Genomic DNA, 24,173 nt, shown 5'->3' on the forward strand with positions numbered 1-24,173 from the left:
TTAGTATATTAACTTTTATGGGAGTATATTTTCTCTCTCCGTTTATATTGTATCTTGAGCAAGGTCTGTTTTTTTTTTGGTTTTTTTTTTTTTTTTGCAGGCACAGCACTTAAGTAGAGATTTTGCTTTCCATAGGTATCCAGTAGATCTCATTTGCTTCTTTGCCTAAAGTGTTGGTAGAGAGTTGGGTTTCTCTTTGAATCCTTTTTATTTAAACTCAGACTTCTTTTACAGTACAAAATGGTATGCTAATGAGGTCATTGCTGACTTGTAAAAATTACCACAATATTGAGTGGTATTTTAAATAATATTACTTTGTTATTTATTTTGCAGGTTAGATCTGTGATCTTCCTTTCTTCCTTTTTAGTATTGCTTAAAGCATTTTCAGGTTCCAGAATTAAGTGTTGAAGGGATATTAATGCACTGCTGAAAGAGGTTTTTATTACTAGTAATTAAAGGTTTTTAATGATAGTAACTTTTTTCATTTCTAAATATTATTTCCTAAGATCAGCAGACACATGACTAGTAACCCATTTCCAGTTTTGTCTAAATAATAAAGGCAATCACTGATCATTTATAAAATCATAAAATACCAATAAAGTTTTTGTGTTCCCTGAGGAGAAAATGAATTAGAAGGAAGATTCCAAGGGATTAAAAGAAGGCTGATGCCAGGGGTTTTACCTGATGTATTAATTAATCCACAGAGACCAATTTTAAGCTCACTCGTTTTTGACTCATTTTCTAGCCTTAGGTTTAAATGGGTAATGGAATTTAAAAGATACGATTGTGGTAGATAAAGCTAATATTGTAGAGTTACATCACATTTTACTAACAACCTTTAAAGCTTTTTAAAAATTTCCAAACCCCAAAGTAAAGTATACAGGAACTTCTTAAACTTGGTCAGAAATTTTCCTAAATTAACACTTTTTTCTGATCAACATTATGATGAAGGTAAACTTACCAGGATGCTGAGATAGATATATTTCTCATTATCAAGAACATGCATATCATTTAGCGAGAAAGCATATGTTGACATTGATTTCTTTAGGGCTATATGGGAATTTGTAATAGCAAAAAAGGAGACAAAGCCTTGGAATTTTATTCAGAGCTCTGTAAAGTAAGTATTTGGTTAAATGAAATGCTTTCTTTAGGAATTTTTAGTTCTTAAGCCTAAAGGTACAGAAATTATAAAAATTTTAGATGGTTTTGTAATTTCATTGAACAGACTTTAAAAAAAAACTACTTTTCTTTTTTTAAAGACAGAATAAGTTTTTCTGTTTTAAAATATGTCCAAAACTGGCAATCTTTTTCATTTTTTATTTTCCATAGTATTGGAGCCCAGCTTGTAGTAGGTACTTAATAAGTATTTGTTGAGTAAGTGAATAGGTAAATGAAATTATCTCTGAGCATCAGCTTTAAATATGTAAACAGCATAAAGGCATCAAAGGATAGCCGTGACTCATTTATCCGAAACTTGGTTGGGGACTTGTAACTGCACACTCTTAACAGATCCAGGAAAAAGCAGAAAAGTCTCTGAGCAGCTGAAATGGATTTGGAGATCTTCTCAAAGCCTATGTTTTTTTTTTTTTTTTTTTTTTTTTTTTTTGAGACAGAGTCTCGCTTTGTTGTCCAGGCTAGAGTGAGTGCCATGGCGTCAGCCTAGCTCACAGCAACCTCAAACTCCTGGGCTCGAGTGATCCTTCTGCCTCAGCCTCCCGAGTAGCTGGGACTACAGGCATGCGCCACCATGCCCGGCTAATTTTTTTATATATATATCAGTTGGCCAATTAATTTCTTTCTATTTATAGTAGAGACGGGGTCTCGCTCTTGCTCAGGCTGGTTTTGAACTCCTGACCTTGAGCAATCCGCCCGCCTCGGCCTCCCAAGAGCTAGGATTACAGGCGTGAGCCACAGCGCCCGGCCTTCAAAGCCTATGTTTTAGGCAAATTCTGACAGGCTTGTTTTTCAAGTAGCCACAAATTTGACTTGAGGTGGGAGGCTGCAAGAGTCTGTTCACACTGATAGCAGCAAAGGTTGACAGCTGACACCAAAAACCAGGCATCAGAAGAAAAACTCCTCAGAGCCAGCAACTTTTTAAAAGGCACCCTGGAAACGTTTAGGGGCTTGAGGGTTTGTACAACACAATAATTATTAGTCAAAATAATGTTCAACAGAGTCTGTTTTTAAAAGTTAAAAGATTTGTAGTGTTTTTTAGAAAAAGATTTCCATACCAAACAGTTTAAGTGTTGATGCTTAAATGGACAAGCTTGAGTTATCCGGAAAATTCATTTATGTGGAACACCAGCTCTTCCAAGGATGCCAAGTAAATGAGGCATTAACGTTTTGTTTTAAACCAGGTCGTATACTTCAATATGTTTTAAAATGGTTAATAGGAGGGTTTTTTTAAATTAATTTGAATAATAACGATAATAAATGAAGCCTGTTCATTGCCATTTTTGGATATCTGTTGTCAGTTGCTCAGTTTAAATATTTGTCTCTCAGAATAAAGTTCTTATTTGGAAAAAAAAAATATCGTAAAGGCAGAAATTGTGTCATTTTCATCACTGTATTCATGGTGCTTTGCATAAGTAGATGCTTGGTAAATGTGTAAATTAAGTTAATGTATTGATGGGCAAAGCACTACATTTGGGATTATTTCAGTCTGATTGAGTCAGATTTTTCTATGCACTGGAAACAAACCTTATTTGGGTGGGAGATTTGAGGTTTAATTTTAAAAATCTTATAAATGTATGATATGTATTATTATTGAACAAAATACTTGGATTTAACATGTAAACATGTTTTTAGTACAATAGTAAGCTAAATTTGATTTCTAATTTAACATCTGTCTTTTTTTAAAGAAACTATTTCAACAGTATTTACTCAGAGCACCTTTTGTGAGTGAGCCTGCATGTGTTAGGTGTTGAGAAAATATAAAGAATTACAGGTTTAGCATCTCTAATCCAAAGATCTGAAATCCAAAATGTTCCAAAATTTGAAACTTTCTAAGCAATGACATGGAGACTGAAAGCTTGCTATTGTCTGTTGTTGCTGTTAAAAGCCAACACAGGGGTTCTGGTGATGCTGTGCTGCTTAGTTACCCTGAACACGTTACTTTTTCACTGTATTGATGGTATGTCATATTTACTGTTAAGTAGTTAGGTATGAATAAGTGTAAGAAAATGATTGCTTATGGGTAACATAAACTTTGAGTCAGGAATGATGATGATGCCAGACAACCACAGATTGCCCACATAGGTGGCTGAGATATAGACACCTTTGCTTTCTTTGTTTCATGCATAAAAAATTTTAAAAATATTATGTAAAATTACCTTCAGGTTATCTGTATAAGGTATATATGACACATAAATGAATTTCATGTTTAGACTTGGGTGCCATCCCCAAGATACGTCATTATGTATATGCAAATATTCCAAAATCTGAAAGAATTCAAAATCTGAAACACTTATGCTCCAAACCATTTTGGGTAAGGGATACTCAACTTGTAGGTTTTTTAAAAAATTACTTGTAAGCCTGTCAACCTAACCAAGTTTTCCTTTGTATGCATTACCTTCCTATTACATAAACATTTTTCAACTGTAGTCATTATGTCTGTTCTCCCACCTCTTTGGCAGTGTTCTTAATATATGGCAAAGTATCAAGGTCTTATATGTGCCAGAATAGTTCAAAACTGGTTCGATAAAAGTTGTTTGAAAAATGGTATGCTTATATGTGGTGTAATTATTGTATTGGAGTTATCAAGTGTAATGAGACTACAAAGAAGGTATGCCTAAACTTCTGGGTTAAATCAGATCAAGTTGTTGAGACTTAGGCTAAGGACCCGAAAGTTAAGCAGATGTTTCTAGACAAATATGTGAATGTAGGGAGAGGAGAAAGGATGGCCCACGGGGATATGTAGATCATTGCAGTCTGATAGAACTTTTTTTTTTTTTTTTTGAGAGAGTCTTGCTTTGTTGCCCAGGCTAGAGTGAGTGTCATGGTGTCAGCCTAGCTCACAGCAACCTCAAACTCCTAGGCTCAAGCAATCCTTCTGCCTCAGCCTCCCAAGTAGCTGGGACTACAGGCATGTGCCACCATGCCTGGCTAATTTTTTCTATCTATATTAGTTGGCCAATTAATTTCTTTCTATTTATAGTAGAGACGGGGTCTCGCTCTTGCTTAGGCTGGCTTTGAACTCCTGACCTCAAGCAATCTGCCCGCCTCGGCCTCCCAGAGTGCTAGGATTACAGGTGTGAGCCACTGCGCCCGCCCTGATAGAACTTCCTGTGATGGTGAAAATGTTCTTTGCACCATCCAGTATGATAGTCACTAGCCATATGTAGCTAGTGAGCACTTGAAATATGGCTAGTATGACTGAGGAAATGAATTTTTAGTTTCGTTTTATTTAAATAGCTACATGTGGCTAGTGGCTGCTGTATTAGTAGAGCAGATGTGTAGTCTTAATGAACATTAGAGTGATGTCATGTTGATCTGTCACCAATACATTCTCTGAATATGGAAGATTTATGTTTCCAGGTTTTTGTTGTATGCAAAACGCCATTTAATAAATTCTGTCATGCATGTTTAATGAAGTCTTTAGAATCACTAGGTTGGGTCAAAAGGTAAGAACATTTTTTTATTTTCTCAAAAGGCTCTATTCCTTTATAGTACCATGATAGTCATATCTTTTTTATCTCCATACATTATTAGATATTATTTTATAAACATTTTGCTACTTTAGTAGATGTACTTCAGTACCCTGAGCTTGTTTTAAATTGTAGTAGGCAAGAGTATGCCTTCTGAAGCACAAACTTTCTGTTGTCTGTGCTATTTGCATTCCCTCTTTTGTGAATTTTTTTTCCTTTGGAGATAGGGTCTTTCTCTGTTGTCATCTGGGCTAGAGTGTAGTGGCCTCATCATAGCTTACTGCAACTTCATACTCCTGGCTTCAAGTAATTCTCCTGCCTCAGCCTCCCAAGTAGCTGGTTCTACAAGCATACACCACCCCACCTGACTTATTTTTGCTATTTTTTTGTGGAGACAGGGTCTCACTATGATGCTCAGGCTTGTCTGGAACTCCTGCCATCAAGTGATCCTCTCACCTCAGCTTGCCAAAGTGCTGGGATTATAGGTGTGAACCACCGCACCTGGCTTTTGTGAAATTTCATTTGCATACTCGGTGCTCACTTATAAGGGCTCTTATATATCCAACATCAATTTGTAAATGGACATTATGCAAAATTACTGTTAGCCATACCAGTTGCCTCTTTATAAAGCTACATACAGAAGCAGATACAGATGCTAGTGTGGACAGTCACTGGGATACCTCAAGGGAAGTGGTTATGTCTCCCTGCCCACTCCCAAAACACCTGTTTTGTTAGGACCTTGGTTTCATTTGTGCTTTCAGAAATGCTTCATACTTTCATTTAAATTTAGTGCTATCATGCTTTGGCTTTCACTTCTGAGCTGCTATATATTTATATTTCAAATATATGCTCAAACATAGTATAAATCTATATTGTACTTGGAGTGGGAGTGTAGTTCTGACTGAGTAGTAGGGTGTTCACATTGCTATTTTATAGTTTATCAGGAACACATTCAGTAGGGGATATGATTTGTATGCCTAGATTTTGCTGCTTTATTGCTAAGCATAGAGTTCCATTAGCTGTACATACTGTCTACTCAGGAATTCTTTTTTAACATAAATTTCTTGCAAGAGGTAAAATATTATTATGCCCTTCACAGGAGTTAGGAAGATAGAGGTTGGGCAGAAAGAGGGAGAGGTGCCATTCATTCTCTTCTAGGCAATTTTCAACTTTCTTTTCTCTTCATTCAAAAAGGACCAGAGCAATTTTAGAGAATTTGGGTTCTTTTCTGAGGATGGATATAAGGACAGATTGGGAAGGGAGGAGCTCAAGAAAGGGGAAGTGAATAAAACTGAGCTCATTGATGTTTTTGCCTAGGATCATTAATAGTCATTTAATTGAACTAAAACACTTAGTAAATTTAGATAATGAAGAAGCCTTATTGTCTGCAGATGCTCTTAGGGAATTTAATTTTCTTTATTTTTCTGAATTTACATGAATCACATTTGTTTATGTTTATATGTGTTCATATAAAGTCTATTATTTTGTTAGTAGTCTCTTGACTAAAGATCTTTTCAGATACGGTCATTCTTTTTTTGTTGTTTTTTTTTTAGTTTTTTAGAGACAGAGTCTCACTTTGTTGCCCAGGCTAGAGTGCCGTGGCATCAGCCTAGCTCACAGCAACCTCAAACTCCTGGGCTCAAGGGATCCTTCTGCCTCAGCCTCCTGAGTAGCTGGGACTACAGGCATGCGCCACCATACCCAGCTAATTTTTTCTATATATTTTTAGTTGGCCAATTAATTTCTTTCTATTTTTAGTAGAGACGGGGTCTTGCTCTTGCTCAGGCTGGTTTCGAACTCCTGACCTTGAGCGATCCGCCCGCCTTGGCTTCCCAGAGTGCTAGGATTATAGGCATGAGCCACTGCACCTGGGCCAGATATGGTCATTCTTAAAAATTTCCTTTGGCCACTCCAGAAAACCTCAATAATTAATTTTGAATATTCTAATTTAAAAATAATTCAAAAAGTTTTTATTTTGGCTATGAATTGATTATCTTTTTATGATTAATTTGAATTAAGAGAAAATTTGCAATTTATTCTTTTCCACATTTTAGTGACCTGTTTTTGCTTAAAAATAACTTAGACTTTGTTGATTTTTTTTTTTTTTTTTTTTTTTTTTTTTTTTTTTTTTTTTTTTGAGACAGAGTCTCGCTTTGTTGCCCAGGCTAGAGTGAGTGCCGTGGCGTCAGCCTAGCTCACAGCAACCTCAAACTCCTGGGCTCCAGTGATCCTTCTGCCTCAGCCTCCCGGGTAGCTGGGACTACAGGCATGCGCCACCATGCCCGGCTAATTTTTTTTTTTATATATATATCAGTTGGCCAATTAATTTCTTTCTATTTATAGTAGAGACGGGGTCTCGCTCTTGCTCAGGCTGGTTTTGAACTCCTGACCTTGAGCAATCCGCCCGCCTCGGCCTCCCAAGAGCTAGGATTACAGGCGTGAGCCACAGCGCCCGGCCCTGTTGATTTTTATATTGTTGCCAAATATGCTTTTCAAAAGGTTATTCACAGGTAAATGATGCTTTTGCATATTTGCATTCAGGTGCAAGTGTTACATAATCAAAATATAGGGAAAGGAACAAAAACTAGGTTTGTATTATCGATGAGCCTCCTAAGCTTGTAGAGCTTCGTTTTGACTGCTGACAGGTTCTCTTTGTAAGGGACCTGTGCCACTGATTTTGTGGTTGACATCAGAAGCATCTCTTGCTTATCATTTTCTTTGAGTAAGAATTTTAGATTGCTGCTCCATGCCTCCACCTGCTGGTAGGGATGGCTCTTCATTTTTCAGAAGATGATGGCTATAGGGAGAAGACCAAAGCAAGGCAGGTCAGAATTTGGGGAAGAAAACAAATTGTTAGATGAATACCTAAGTTTCAGAAAAGCTTATTCTACTCCTTAGAGTTTTGAGTAGAATATACTCTAGCTAAGGACCATATAAAGTATTTGGCAAAATGGTGATTAATAAAAATGCAGTAGTCTTGCTTCAGTAGTAATTATAATTATAGTTTGAACCTGGAACAACATGAAAGTTAAGGGCATTCATCTCCTGCATGGTTGAGAATTCACATATAACTTTTGACTTCCTGGAAACTTGTCTACTAATAGCCTACTGCTGACCAGAAGCATAAACAGTTGATTAACACAAATTTTGTATGTTGTTTGTATTACATACTGTATTCTTATAATAAAGTAAGAGAGAGAGAAAATAAACTGTTATTAGAAAAACATAAGGAAAAGAAAATATATTTATTATTCCTTAAGTGGAAGTAGATCATCAAAAAAGTCTTCTTCCTTTTCATCTTCACTTTGAATAGGCTGGGGTGTGGGTTGGTCTGGCTGTCTCAGGGGTGGTGGCCTACCTGAGAGTTTTTTCAGATTGTTGCAGATCTCCAAAAAATTTTCCAGAATATTTATTGAAAAAACTCTGCATATCAGTGGACCCATACAGTTCAAACCCGTGGTGTTCAAGTGTCAACTATGTTTGTTCCCATTTTTGGAGTAACTCCTACATGCCAGATGCTTTAATTGTTGTTTTTATCTTTATAAAAATGTGAAAAGTGGTATTACTCCCATTTTTTACCAAGGAATAAACAGAGTTTTCAGACATTGATTAAGTAGTTATTTGCCCAAGGTAACACAACTGTATAGTGGAAATGGTTAAACTCTAGGTCATGCTGGCTGTAAAGCCCATGCATTCTCTTCTACTTACTTTTACCAAATTTAAAAGGATGTTACCTCTGGGTAGAATAAGAACCAATAACTAAGAACAGCAGGGAAATGGGAAAGCGAGATCTTGTGTTTCACCACACTGGTATCAAAGAAATGCATATGAAAAGAATGTGATACCATTTTTCCTTTCAGATTGATGAATTTCTAAAAAGTGTGTAACTTAAGGTTACACTTATGCAATTCTAGTAAGATATAAATTGTACATTTCCTGAAAAGTAACAATTGAATAAAAATTAATATTTTTGCTTTAACTTACTTTTGAGAATCTGAGCAGATAACTAGAAATGTAAATATTAATCTTCAAGTTTATTCATCCCATTGTTTGTCATTCTGAAAAATTGGAAATAACAAATAATTTACAAATGGTTAAATAAATTATAATATTATAGAGTATAGTATTTTTCATTATTTCTATATTAGGTAAGCACTTAAATGCTTTGAAGAATTTAAGACATATGTAATATCATTGTTTTCAATGACTAAATGAATTTTAATATTTATTGTTTCTGAATTATATAGCCACTAAAATGCTTGAAGAATTTGAATAATATTTAATCACATGGGAGAACTGCTTACAACATAATTAAGTGAAAAATGGAGTTTCCACAGATTATCCCAAATTTGTTTAAATCACAAAATATATACATATCTGCACACCAGCATGCTTGCTAATAGAAAAGAAAAAAGAAAGAAAAGCCTAGATGTATCCCAAAATGCTAACAGAAGCCATCTCTGGATAGTGAAATTATAAGTAATTTTTAACTTATTTGGAATCTTAAATTCTAAATAAATTCTAAATTCTAAGTAATTTTATCATTGTTTCTCTATTAACATGAACCTCCTTTTTAACCAAAATAATTTAGAAATAAAAAAATCAAGTGAGTTGTATTTGTGCCCAGATCTCATGAGATTATAAATTCTCAATCATTGATAGTTGAGACAACAGCTTGAAAGATACGTATATAAGGATATTGTTAAGGAGATTGACTGTTCTGATTCCTTCCAACTTCGTAATTCTGTAATTCTTTGGGTAACACAATTATATGCATAACAGGTATACTTGGATAGCTCCTGATTATGGTAAAGTAGTTTCATGTTCCATGGGAGATGTTCGGAAGTAAAATTATATACTCAATAACTATACTGTTATAATTGTGAAGAACTATGTGATGACAGCTGGTGAAGAGATCTTGAACTATGGCAGTGGTGAAAGGAAGAGCAAGAGAAAGTTAGGAATTAGGTCCTAGGAATTGATTTTGGGAGGTAAAAAACATTCCTACTTTTTTAGTTTGGGGAGACCAGGAAGATTATTAAGCTAGTAACAAAAATACAAATAGGAAGAGGAGGCAAGCTTTTTTCTTTCTTTCATGTATTTGTGGAAGGAGGTAGATAATAAGTTTACTTTGAATATGTTGAATTCAAGTATCTGGACAGTATCCAGTTGAGGATGTCCAGTAGGTAGTATTTTAGGAGGACGTTTAGGGCTAATGATATATTCTGACCTTTACTATAAGGGTTTTCAAATATTTTGCTTATATACATCTCTTCAAAGAACTTGGAAAACAAAAACTATGTACCTTCTCACACATCTTGACTTTTTCATTTAAGTTTCAATATTTGTAAATCATATAATTTCTGATATATTGTTTAAATCACAATTTTGAATGTATCTGGGGTGATTTGAACAGTTTAATATCTCCCATCATCCATTTTTTAAAAATGTATGAACAAGCTCTTAATTTTAACAGAATTTTTGCATTCTTTTTCTCTTTGAATCTTTACTTTCGTTTTACTTTTTTATATATTATTCTAATGTATTTTTTTATATGTCAAGGCATTTTAGCAATCATGTTATATTTGTCTGCAACAAAAGTAAGTAAATTCATTCCTGAATTTAGTAGGTAGGAATAAAAAGTGCTTTATTTTAGAGCAGTCACCCAGTTCTTTGAAGATTTATAGACAGAATTATAATTTTACAATACTAAAATTTTCTATATTCATAAGTTTCCAGTCAAATTTATATTGGACTGAGTTCTCAATGCACTTATGGACAATAGACAATCAAAACGGCATATATGAATTATAAAATTTAATAGTATTAAATAAAGTAAAATTTTGTCAGATGTGCATTTTCAGTGCAATTGGTGAAGCTTATCTCAATTATTTTTGTCTATCCATTTATAAATATTACTATTGGAAAAGATGGGGTTCCAAATTGATTCTGTTGAAAAAAATTTTTCTTTATTTTACTTTTTGTGTGAATTTTTCATAGTGAATATGTATTTTAAGAAAACCAGTGAAGTTAGTTTAAAGAATAAAATGAAAAAATTCTTTATTTTTAACAAGTGTAATACCATCACATCTTTAAGAAAATAAGATTACTCAGTAGAAAATTGGCAGAAATCTCAAACAGTTCCAAGAGAAGTATAAATGTATGAAAACATATATAGCTTCTTTAGTAATAAAAGAAATGTAAATAAAAGATTTTTTTTCTTTTGGCAGAAGTATACTTTCATATTGGTGAAGACTGACAAAACTCAATGTTGGCAAGGATGTGAGAAAATGGGTATTCTTAAATATGGAGTTGGAGCATCATTTGAGTCAACTTTTTGAGAGGACAGTCTGTACTATACAAATGAACATTTTAAATGTGAATACTACTCTTTCTACAGTCCTGGAATTTGTCCAAAGGGGTAAATGCAAAACTTTGCTAAGGTATATGTATACAGATTTTTTGTAATAATTTGCAGCATTGGTAATGATAGATCTTTGGATTTGTTTCAGTGCTCCTCAGTGAAGGATTGGTTAAATTATAGTATTTTAATTTAAAAGAAAACTGTATCCAATAAAATGATGCCATATACCCCTGTTTGTCATGGGAAGATGTACATAACAATTTAGGGAAAATAACTAGTTGCAAAATGGCATGTATATTAGCCTATGGATGCAACTTTCTACATAATATCCATATTTGTGGATAAAAGCATAGAGGATATTATATGTATTAATGTGTGAATACAGTAACATTGGGAAGGTTGCTCAGTATGATGTTAACAGTGGCTATCTTTGGGTAGTGGGGTTTCTGGTAGTTTTTATTATCTTTGTACTTTTTTGATTTTTTTTTTAATGAACATATATCATTTTTTATAAAAAGAAATCAAAGCTATTTTTGAAGCCTTCCCATTAAAAAAAGTACCTTGTGTCTATTAGTTCGAACATCATTTAAGTACAATTTTTAAATTATAAAGAGGCTGAGGTCTAGTTAGTTAATAATTTAATAAGTACTAGTCAAATTTATTTGACTTGTGGGTTGGAAGTGAGTTGTTCACTGCTATATCCCAGTGTGCTCAACACATAGTAAGTGTTCAAAGGTATAGTTTATTGAAATGGAAGTATAATCACATGCTGCTTAACAGGAATATGTTCTGTGAAGTGCATCACTAGGCGATTTTATGGTTGCGTGAACATCACAGAGTGTATTTACACAGACCTACATGGCCTAGCCTACTACACACCTAGACTATATAGCCTGTTGCTCCCAGGCTACAAACCTGTGTAGCATGTTACTGTACGGAATACTCTAGGAAGTTATAACACAATGGTATTTGTATATTTAAACATATCTAAACATAGGAAAAGTACAGTAAAAATATGGTGTTACAATCTTATGGGACCACCATCATATATGAAGTCTGTTTTTGAATGAAATGTCATTCAGCACATGACTGTACAGTGTTTTAATTACAGAGGAATACACTTCATTAATGAAAAATGAAGATAATTGAAGTGAGTGTGGTGGTGGATAGTTTACAAAAAACATTTACCTACTTCAGAACTCAGAATGTGAGTTCTCTGCTATAATTTAATTTACTCAGATATTTGAGAGTCTCTATATGTGTAACATATATTTATAAAATCTAAAAAGTCCTCAAGAAAACTTATGGCTCAGAGTCATAAGTATTAATGTTAGAAGAGACCATAGAGGTCAGTCCCTATAGCATATAAATGAATAAGCTGAAAAGTTATTCATTCATAACTAGAGAAGTTAAAGGATACACAATGACAATACAGAAATCCCTTCTGTTAATATTCCTGATTTTGACTATTCAGCCTTATTTGAGCACTTTTGGAATGGGAAGATTACCACTTTATAAGGCAGTTCATTGTGGTGTTGAACTGGATAGTGGGTTGAATGGTGTCCACCATATCCACAAGGAACCTCAGAATGTGACCTTAATTGGAGTAAGGATCTTTGCAGATGTAATTAAGATGAGGTCATATGGGATTATATCAGGCCCTAAATTCAATGACTGATGTCTCTATTGGAGACACAGAGACTAAGACGCAAGGAAGAAGGCCAGGTGAAGACGGAGGCAGAGATTGGAGTGATGCAGCTACAAGCCAAGAATGCCAAGGAATGCTGGGAGACACTGGAAACTAGAGTCCTTTAAAGCCTTCAAAGGGAGCATGGTGACCTTGATCTTGGACTTCCAGCCTCCAGATCTATGAGAGAATAAATTTCTGTTGTTTTAAGTCACCCAGTTTGAGATACTGTTACAGCAGCCCTAGGAAACTATTACAAGTGGCCTTGCTTGTTTTATATTTGTTTATTCTTTCAGTCAGCAGACATTTATTGGGCACTTTTTATGTGCCACGCACTCTGCTAGACATTACAAAGGTAAATAAGACGTTGTTTCTGACTTCATTCTTTCTTCATTCTTGGGGCATGGTCCAGTAGGAAAAACAGCCAAGTCAATACATAGTTGTAATACATTTTGATACACGCTGTCTTCAGAATAGTGTGTGAAGTTAAGTGATAGCACTAGGAGCTGGAAGAACCCAGGAAGGTTTTACAGTGAGATCTTTGTGTTTGGTTCCAGAGACAGAGTTGAAGTCTACCTCTGTTGGAATTCTGTTTTATTCTGCCACATCTGGTGCTATCAGTCATATCTAGTTTAAGGCATGTTTGGCCTGCTGCAGTAGCCTCCACTAGAATTATCTCCACAGATTAGTTGAAGTAACTTTTAAAATGCAGTTAGGATCCTGTCTGTTGAAAACATCCAAACTCCTTTTCATAATATGGCCCCATATAATCTGGTCCATGCTACCCCTTTAGTCACATCTTCTTTCACAGTGGTCTCCTTGCTGGCTGTGAATGTACCAGCTTTGTTCCCATCTTTGGCTTTGTGCTGTTCCTCAGACTCGAGATCTTCCCATGGCTCCTTGCCTTTCAAGTGTCACCCCAATCTTTGCAGAGGAGCCTTCCTCGACTGCCCTGTTTGAAATAGCACCCACCCCCCCATCTGTCCCATTACCTTGTTATGTTTTATTTATGTCGCACACCACTAACTTGATTTATTAATATTTGTCTGTTTCTGCCTGGCATCCACTTTTGCCCCCTGCCACCATCGAATATGTCAAGAAACAGGAATGTTGTTTACTTGATTCACCAGTGTGTCCCTAGTGTACAACACATAGTAAGTGTTCTCCACAGGAGAATGAAGAAAAACTTACTCGTTTAGTCTCATGCTTATCATGTCAGAACATATGTCACCGTAACTTTCTTTTGGATGAATCCCAAATTGTATTTTTATAATCTCATTTTTTAATTCCACCTACCTCCTCCCTCTAAAATTACACCTTCATCTTTATACCCTTTCTGAATTGCCTTCTGTGATATTGGAACTATCTTAATCTCTAAATATATGTAAGTCTTATTTAAGAATGCACTGAGGTTTATAAAAGTAAGCTGCCCAAAGTAACACAGCTATAAGTGGTATTTCTAGGATTTAAACTTAGATCTCTCTCTAACTAGAGCTCCTCTGCTGTGCTGGTGTGGAGGCCAATGTTTTTGGTAAGTGGGAGGTATAAATCCAGAATTAGAATAGGAGCCCTGTCCATTTGAAATAGAAATAGCAAATGCTTATTATTTGTTTCTATAAGGAGAACTGGGTGATATTTCTTAAAAAGAACCTTTAAAAAGTAACTTGAATTTTTTTTAGACTAAAGTTAATATATGCTTGTTATAAAGTACATGGAATTTACAAAAAGTAGAAGAAAGAAGAAAGCAAACTTCATCCTTAGTCCCACCACCTAGAGATAACCACTTTTAGCATTTTAGAACATTTTAATCCAGTTATTTTTCTGTGCAGAAATATTGTGATAATTGTTGTTATGTATATATATCTTGAATTTGTAATCATTTCCTAATGTATTTACTAGATCAATGCATGTGGTCAAATTTCTTTCTAGAAAGTTGATGCCAATTTATGTTTTCATGAGGAGCGCATGAGTGCCTTGTTATGCCTTGCAATATTTTTAGTTTCCATTGCTTGGATTTTTGTTGATATTAAATTTATATGTTCATTATTAATTACCTGCTGTCTACAGGCATACTTCAGAAACATTGTGGATTAGGTTTCAGATCATTGCAATAAAGCAAATATCACAATAAAATGAGTCACATGAATCTTTTGGTTTCCCAATGCATATAAAAATTGTATTTATACTTTACTGTAGTTTATTAAATGTGCTGTAGCCAGTAGCATTATATCTAAAGAAACAATGTGCATACCTTAATTTAAAAATGCCTTATTGCTAAAAAAAAAAATGCAGATAATCCTCTCAGCCTTCAGTGTGTTATCTTTTTGCTAGTGGAGGGTCTTGCCTTCATGCTGATGGCTGCTGACTGATCAGGGTGGTGGTTGCTGAAGTGTTGGGGTGTCTGTGGCAATTTTTAAAAATAAGGCAACAATGAAGTTTGCCACATCAATTGACTCCTACTTTCATAAAAGATTTCTCTGTATCATGTGAAGCTGTTTAATAGCATTTTATCCACAGTAGAACTTTCAAAATTGGAGACAATCCTCTTAAACCCTGCCACTGCTTTACCAAATAAATTTATGTACTATTATAAATTTATTGCCATTTCAACAGTGTTCACAGCATCTTCACCAGGAATAAATTCCATCTCAGGAAACCACTTTCTTTGCTCATCTGTAAGAACCAGTTCCTCATTTGTTAAAGTTTTATCATGAGATTACAGCAATTCATTTGCATCTTCAGACTTCACTTCTAGTTCTCTTGCTGTTTCCACCACATCTGTAGTTATTTCATCCACTGAAGTCTTGAACCTCTTAAAGTCATCTGTGAGGGTTGGAATTAACTTCTTCCAAACTCCTGTTAATGGTGATATGTGACCTCCTCTCATGAATCATCAGTATTCTTCATTGCATCTAGAATGCTGAATCCTTTCCAGAGGTTTTCAAGTTACTTTGCCCAGACCCATCAGAAGAATCAATCCCTATGGAAGCTATCACCTTGTGAAATTTATTTCTTAAATAAGAAGGCTAGAAAGTTAAAATTACTCCTTGATTTGCGAACTGCAGAACGGATGTTAACACGCATGTAAACAATGTTAACCTCCATGTACATCTCCATCAGAGCTCTTGGGTGACCAGGTGCATTGTCAATGAGCAGTAATCTTTTGAAAAGAATCCTTTTTTTTTTTTTTTTTTTTTGTCTGAGCAGTAGGTCTCAAAAGTGGGCTTAAAATATTAAGTAAGCCATGCTGTAAGCAGGTGTACTGTCATCTAGGCTTTGTTATTCCATCGTAGAGCACAGGTAGAGGAGATTTAGCATCATTCTTAAGGGCCCTAGGATTTTTGGAATGGTAAATGAGCATTGGCTTCAACTTAAATCACCAGCTGCATTAGCCCATAACAAAAGAGCCTGTCCCTTGAAGCTTTGAAACCAGTCATTGACTCCCCCTCTCTAGCTATGAAAGTCTTAGTGGGCATCTTCTTCCCATAGAAGGCTATTTTGTCTACATTGGAAGTCTGTTGTTTTGCATGACCACCTTCATCAGTGATCTCAGCTGTATCTTCTGTGTAACTTACTGCTGCTTCTCCATCAACATTTGCTTCTTCACATTGCACATTTATGTTATGGAGATGGCCTCTTTCCTTCAACCTCTTGAAGCAAAATCTCCTTCAAATTTTTTTTCTGCACCTTCCTCACCTCTCTCAGCCCTCATAGAATTAAAGAGGGTTAGAGCCTTGCTCTGAATTAGGCTTTGGTTTAATAGAATGTTGTAACTGGTTTGATCGTCTATCCAGACCACTAACACTTTCAACATACTAGCAATAAGGCAGTTTCATTTATCATGTATGTGTTCACTGAAGTGGCACTTTTAATTTCCTTCAAGAACTTTTCCTGTGCATTAACAACTTAGTTACCTGTTTGGTGCAAGAGGCCTAGCTTTTGGCTATTTCTAGGCTTTCCACATGCCTTCCTCACTAAGCTTAATCATCTCAAGCTTTTGGTTTAAAGTGAGAGATGTGCAATTTTTCCTTTCACTTGAACAGATAGAGGCCATTGTAAGGTTATCAATTGACCTAATGTCAATATTGTTTTGTCTCGGGGAATAGGAAGGCTGGAGGAGAGGGAGAGAGATGGGGGAACGCCTGTTTGGTGGAGCAGACAGAACATAAAACATTTATTGATTAAGTTTGAGTCTTACATGGATGCAGTTCATGGCACCTCAAAACAATCATAATAGTATCATCCAAGATCACTATCATAGATCACCATGACAGATGTAATAATGAAAAAGTTTGAAATTTTTTTAGAATTACCAAAATGTGACAGATACATGAGAGCAGATGTTTTTGGACAAGTGGTGCCAATAGACTTGCTCTATGCAGGGTTGCCACAAACCTTCGATTTATTTAAAAAAAAAAAAAAAAAAACAGTATCTGTGGAGCTCAATAAAATGAGGTATGCCTGTATCCTCTATGAATTGTTGATATTTATTCCTGTTTTTCAGTTGTCAACTTAGTATATTTTAAGTCAATTTTTGTATTGCGAATGAACATTTTTGTCATGTTTGTGGCACAATTCCAATTTTTTTTGCCCTAATTTTAATAAAGTGATATTCTAGCTACACTGCCAAATCTTCATGTAACTCTTTAGTCTCTTTGGTGATATAGTAATGGGAGTAAGTTTATTAAGAAAAGTTTTCAGTATTTTATAAATAATTCTTCCACCTATAAACTTTTTGTCTTCAGTATATTGATTTGATAAAAGTATTTTTCATTTTAATGTTGCATTGACTAATTGTCAACAACAAATTATTGACTAGTTATCTCTTTATATTTTTAATATATGGTTAAAAAATAGGTGTCAGGATAAATGTTTTTCTAGAACTGAAAATGTGGAATTTTTATGCTTGGAAAAGTATATATTGAAGACGAATGATTTGAAAACTGAATGTACTGCTGCAGCACTCTCAGTGTTAAAGCAGTTGGCACACAATCTCCAGTTAAACAAATCTTTTTAATTTTGTGACACCTCCAATTTTATAGTTAGAAAAAATGGAAAATAGGTCCCATTTTAGACAGACTTTTCTAAAATCTTTAAATTTTTTAAAGAATTTGTATCTTAGAAACATTTTAAAGAATTTTTTAGTGGCTTGTAATATTAACATAGAAGAGGACAATTTAAAAGTAAAAGCAGAACATAGATTACCTGAAATGTGTAGAAACAACAGTGTTCAGTTTCATTTTTTCTTTGTCTTACAATGAAAATACTCCAAATTCATTTTCAGAGAAAAACTTTCTGGAAGTAAGTTTGAGGATTTTTGGTTGGCTTCAGCTCATGTCCATTTGAGGTGTGGTTTTAATAACTTTGTAGAGGTTTTCCACCCTCTTTTCCCCATCAGTAGTGTCTTTAAATTTCTTTATTTGAATGGTAGGACACCTTAGAGCAGGACTCAAGTGGGCTGGGGGAGAAGAGCCATCAAACTGTGGTGGGGGGAAAGCCCATGCAGAAATGTATGTAACATTTCAAAGGGTTTTTGGAGTTATCTTACCTCTAGAATACTTGGATTCCCATTTATCCATAACCTTTGTCTACTGATTTATTTGACTTTATTAACCAACTCTGATTTCAATCCTTAAGGTTACAGCCCAGGATTAACTCTTACCATAGCTTACATTGTCCATTGTTCTCACTTCAGTATGTTTGATTAGACTATGTGCTTCTTAAGAGGTGACATTGTTTATTTAGCTTTGTTAAGCTCATAATATCTTTAGCTTTGTTAAGTGCATAATATCACACAAAGCAGTTATTCAGCAAATGCAAAAGTGCATCAAATCTTATCAAATGCTGTCAGTGACCTGGTTCTGCTTGAGTCCAGCTCTCTGCTCTGCCCATGCTCCTTCCTTTTCCCCCTTCCCACAATGCCACCCCATCCCCTGCTGTTACATCCAGTCATTTTTGTTTTAAAGTATCATATGCCATTTCAAGATGGCCAATATTGATTCTTAGAACAATGACAAAGGATTTCTGGAGAGCCTCTTGAAGTGGCATAGCATTCAGATTCTCTCATATAAAGCTGGTAGATGGCTCGGTCACAATGAGGGGCATAAAGGACTGAAGATTTCTCATGGAGCCTTAGTCATTCTAATAAGTTGGACATTGTATTTGAATAACCAGATGACTATAGGCAGCCCTTATCTTCAGTAACTTGTGGGACGTAACCCCAGGTCAACACACCCTCTTAGTGTTCAACAAAAACTGAGGAATAACAAAAAAAAGAAAAAAGGAACACACCCTCTTCGTTTTCATCATGAAAGTATGAAACTAGGGAGTACAAACCAAAAGGAAATGGTCATACAATTTTGCTTGTTAGGAATTGGATCAGCTCATTCAGGTATGACACCATTGACATCCAATAGAAATATGGTGTGAGCCACATACATAAGTTTAAATTTTCTTCACTTTTTAAAAAGTAAAGTGAAACAGGCAAAATTAAATTTGACATTTTATTTAGCCCAGCATATCTAAAACTTTATTAATTTAACTTGTAATCAAAATTACAAGGATATTAATGACATTTTACGGTTTATCTAGAAGATACTAAGTCTTCAAAATCTAGTGTGTATTTTACACTGAGAGCACATCTCAGTGCTGACTAGCACCATTTCAAGTATTCTATAGCAAAAGTGGCTAGTGATTCTCATTGGACAGCACAGTTCTGGAAATAGATATTTTATGGTACATATTGTTAGGGAGTCAGGGGCACCACTCTTTTTCTATAATTAGACAAATTTGTAGTAGTTGTAGGGCAGAGGAATTTGTAGGACAGAGGAAGGGCAAAATAATTCTTCCAGTTGTCGGGAATTTACTTGGGTGGGGCAATGAGCTAACCGCAAACCTTTGCTTCTGGTCATTGCTTGCTTGCTACACCACTGTAGGGGGAATTATGGGATGAGGTCATTGAAGCACGGGCGACTGGCCCATCAGGCAATAGAGGGCAACCAACCCGCCAATTATTTCAAAAGGCAATAGTGGGCAACCAATCATTTTAAAGGTCAACGCATGATCCATGCGTAGTCAGCTTATGTGCAGCTTGTGCACCATAAAAATAAAAGGCATGCCGTTGTTCCGGTCGGGGTCTTTGCCTGTGAGAGTGGCCACTGCGTTGGTGCTCTGGGGCTTGGACCCCGGCTAGCCAGAAAATAAACCTCCTCTTGTGTGATTGCATCCTCGATGTCTCTGCTTTTCTGTCCTGTGGGGCTGTGAAAGGTCGGTCCCTAACAGTAGTAATATATTAAGGGATTATATACATTTTCCCCTCTTCAAATCTTAAATTTTATTAGGAGGCTTAGAAATATCAAGATACTGTATAAATTGGCTATATTTTGGAAGGGATTATGAGAACGTTTTTAGCTTTATTTTGCTTTCTTTGGGTTGGGCTGTTTTAGTTTCTTGGTTTTGGGAGTTTGGGAAACTTTAACCTTTGTTGTTTTATGAGAAATTATGCTTTTCACAATGGGACCCCTTTCATCCTTCTTCAGACAGATTCTTAGGTTGAGGGAAGCTGTTAGGTGAGAAAATTCACAAAGCTTTTTAGGTGTGGTTCCCATATCTCTTTACATTGAGACACTGTTTTCTCTAAAAAATACAAATACAAAAGATTAAAAGAGTTTTTAAGTGGAAAAGGGTTACTTAATTACATGGAGCTTGTCTTACTTGGTTATGGCTTCTAGCTGGTACCCTTGCAGAACATAAGTAGATAATTCTTCACTTCTTAAAGAACACAGATCGCTGGACTGCAGACCTTGGATTTGGAACATTGGACAGAGGATCCATGTTTTACACCATTAGCAAATAGATAGGATGAAAATTTCTTAAGTCTGTTATGAAACTTTTTCACTCTGTTTTAAGAATTGCAGCCTCAGTTGTTTAAATCAACAACTTCAACTTCTAAAATTGTCAAAGTAGTTTAAACAATATTATTGACAGTTTGGTAAAGAATAATAATTTGTAATCCCACCACCAAAACAATATTATTTTATTTCCTATGTTTATATACATATTTTAAGGTAGTTGTGATCATTTGGTACTTTTAATTTTGTAGCTTTTGGGGATGTAATACTTTTTATAATATGGCTTTGTAATGGTGCTTAGTCTTTATAGTAAGATAACATTTTATTTTGCTGTCATTTAATAGCTTGGAAATATGTATGGGTGGTGAAGCAGTTCTCCACGAAGTAATACAAGGATCCACTTGTCATGTTCGTCTTTGATTTGCTACCAATTTACACTTAAGCCTGTGACAGGGAAGGGAAAGAGAAATTCGAGATAGTTTACCATTGAGGAGGTGAAGAGGAAGTTGTGCCATCTCTTTTGCTCACATCCTGATGGGGAGAACTTAGTCACATGGCTATGCCTAAATGTGAGACAGGCTGGGAAATGGAGCCTAGCTGTCTGGTTATATGCTCAGGAACAACATGAGATAGACTTAGGGGGACAACTGGTCATCTGCCACAACTTGAATAAATTAGTCTTGGCAACCTTTGTCAAAGGGAAGAATTATGAAAAAGTTTAGAGTGGAATAATTGTTGTGGTTTTAACTTTTAAAGATTATGTAATTTATCAGATGTGTGTACCATAGTTTCACTGATACCCAGCTTTGTTGAATACTTACATTGCTTTAATTTCTTACTGTTAGAAACAACATTGTAAGAACATGCTAGTTATAGCTTTCTCCATATTTTGGATTATTTCCTTAAGGATGATTTTTATAGAAGTGAGATTATTGGTCCAAACAATATGAACATTTTTATAGAATTTATAATTGTACAGTACTTTTCTAAAGTAACAATTTCAGTGCTCTAGAGAGTGACCAAAGGCCAATTATATAACATTTTGAAAAATGTCATGCTCTTGAACTTGGAGAGTTGTTCCCAAGAACAATGGGAATCAGTGGCATCCTAGTTTGAGGCCACTCATATTCTAACCCCCTGGCCCAACTCTCTTGCCTCAGGTTGGTTGGTGTGGAGGTTCTACCAGTGAGAAGCTAGTCAAAAGGACCTCAGTTTGAAGAGGGCCCAGCTCTTGGGAGTGGTAGTTGATTCACAGTGGCATTATTTGTGGATGTGAATTTCCAGAAATGCAAGAGAGGGCTACTGATCAGCTCAAATAGCCTGAAGTTTTGCTACTGTTTGGGGCAGGCATGTTGCTGGGTGAGGCTGTGCATGTGCACAAGGAAGACCTTAGAAAGGCCTAAAGTAGTCACATACTTTTGGCTGACTCTAAAGTTGCACGCGTGTACCTAGAAGACTTGAAAGGGCCCCATGGAAAGTTAAACCCAGAGCAAACTTGAAAACAGTGAATTATTTTTAATTTTTAATTTTAATTTTAATTTTTTTGAGACAAGGTCTTACTCTGTCACCCAGGCCGTAGGGCAGTAGTATGATCATAGCTCATTGCAACCCCAAAGTCCTGGGCTCAAGTGATCCTCCTGCCTCAGCCTCTCAAGTAGCTGAGACTACAGGTATGCATCACCATGCCTGACTGATTTTTTATTTTGTGTAGAGATGGGGTCTTGGTGTGTTGCCCAGGCTGGTCTCAAAGTGAACTTTGAATGGGCTCCTCTCCCCATTCACATATTGATCCGCAGAGATGGAAGCCTTACTGTCTTGAAGTGTTTGAGTACACTCTATCCAATCTCAGAGTGACTACTAAATTATTCAAAGGGACAACGCTTAGGGATGCAGATTTAAAAATAAAAATGAATATATTAAAAAAAAATTAAAAAACTGAGCAGAGATGTCAGTGATGGAGTAACCACAGAGGAGACAGATTTCACATATTTATCCTGGGCATGATATTAAGCAAAAACAAAATGACGATATTACCTTTAGTGGGGAAAAAAACATTCAGAATCCTGAGTTGCTACATTATCTAAAATACCTAGGTTTGATAACAGCAAAATTACAAGACATGTAAAGAAAGAAGAAAGTGTGACTCACAGGAAAAAAGCAGTCTATAGAAATTATCTCCGAATATCCCTGAATATTGGATTTAGTGAAGACTTCAACTGTTATAAATGTGTTAAAAGAACTAAAGGAAATCATATTTAAATAATTAAAGAAAAATATAACAACAATAAGTAAACAAATGGAGATTCTTGATGAGGATGTAGAAATTATTTAAAAAATTAAAACAACAAAAACCATCCCTTGATGTGATATGATGAGAGCGTACTTCACCACTTCAGTGTTCTTCCCAAAACCTGAGTCTAATTGTGAGAAAACAGGATAAAACCAAACTCAGGGTCATTCTACAAGAGAACCTCACCAGTACTCTTCAAACTGTCAAGTTCATGAAAAACGAGGAAAAATTGAGAAATTATTACAACTTAGAGGAGATTGAAGAGACGTGACGACTAAATGCAACATGACATCCTGCATTGGATCCTGGAGCAGAAAAAGGACATTCTTGGAAGAACTGGTGACATCTAAAGAAAGTCTATATTTTAGTTTATGATGTTGCACCAATGGTAATTTCTTATTTTTGATAAATGTTCTATGGTTATCTAAGATATTTACATTATTATGTCTGTGTTAATGTAGATGTATATATACATACGCATGTATTTATATGTGTGTGTATATATGTATGGTATTTAAGTATAACATGGTTATATGTAAGATAGTAGCATTAGAGGAAAATATTAACATTAGTGAAGCATATACAGGAACTCTCTGTACTGTCTTTGCAAATGTTCTGTAAATAATCTAAATTTATTCCAAAGTAAAAATTTTTTAAAAATCAAATGGAAATTCTAGAGTTGGAGAATGCAATGCCTGAAATGAAAAATTCGCTGCTGGGGCTCTACAGCAGATTTGGGATGACAGTGAAATGAATCAGTGAACTTAATGACAGAACAATAGAAATTATTTTATCTGAAAGACAGAGAAAAGATTGAAGAAAAATAAACACAACTTCAGAGGTCTGTGTAAAACATCAAATGTATGACATGTGTAATGAGAGCCCCAAAAGGAGAAAGATGCGGAGACCCATGCCTAAATATGGGTAGAGAACTATGCCTAAACATAGCATAGTCAAACTGTTGAAAGACAAAGAGAATATCTTAAGAGCAGCAAGAGAAAAACAACTCATTTCACACACACACAGGGGAGCATCAGTGTGATGAATGGATGCTTTCTCATCAGCATCAACAGAGGCCCAAAGGCAGTGGGATGACATATCCAAAGTGCTGGAAGAAAACCATCTATGAAAAATTCTACATTTAGCAAAACTACCCTTCAAAAATGAAGGTGAAATAAATACCTTCTTACTCAAAGACTGAATTTGTAGCTGGCAGATCTACCTTACAAGAGATGCTAAAAGAATTTCTTTAGGTTGACAGGAAATGACACCAGATGGTGACTCAGATCCACAGGAAGAAGTGAAGAGCACGGAAATGTCAGTATGTAGGTTAATA

The 24,173-nt window shown here is 35.3% G+C and overlaps 1 protein-coding gene and 1 long non-coding RNA gene across 4 annotated transcripts in view; both read left to right on the plus strand.

The window, feature by feature from the left end:
• The window catches only part of PDE7A (phosphodiesterase 7A), a 121,209-nt gene that overhangs the window by 995 nt on the left and 96,041 nt on the right, over window positions 1-24,173 (plus strand). The window lies entirely within an intron of this gene.
• LOC142871950 (uncharacterized) lies at window positions 1,932-23,674 on the plus strand. The gene is made up of 2 exons (XR_012920220.1): window positions 1,932-2,130; window positions 10,877-23,674. It is a non-coding gene; the product is annotated as an uncharacterized LOC142871950 (long non-coding RNA).

This window comes from Microcebus murinus, chromosome 7, assembly GCF_040939455.1.
Source record: "Microcebus murinus isolate Inina chromosome 7, M.murinus_Inina_mat1.0, whole genome shotgun sequence".
NCBI lineage: Eukaryota > Metazoa > Chordata > Mammalia > Primates > Cheirogaleidae > Microcebus > Microcebus murinus.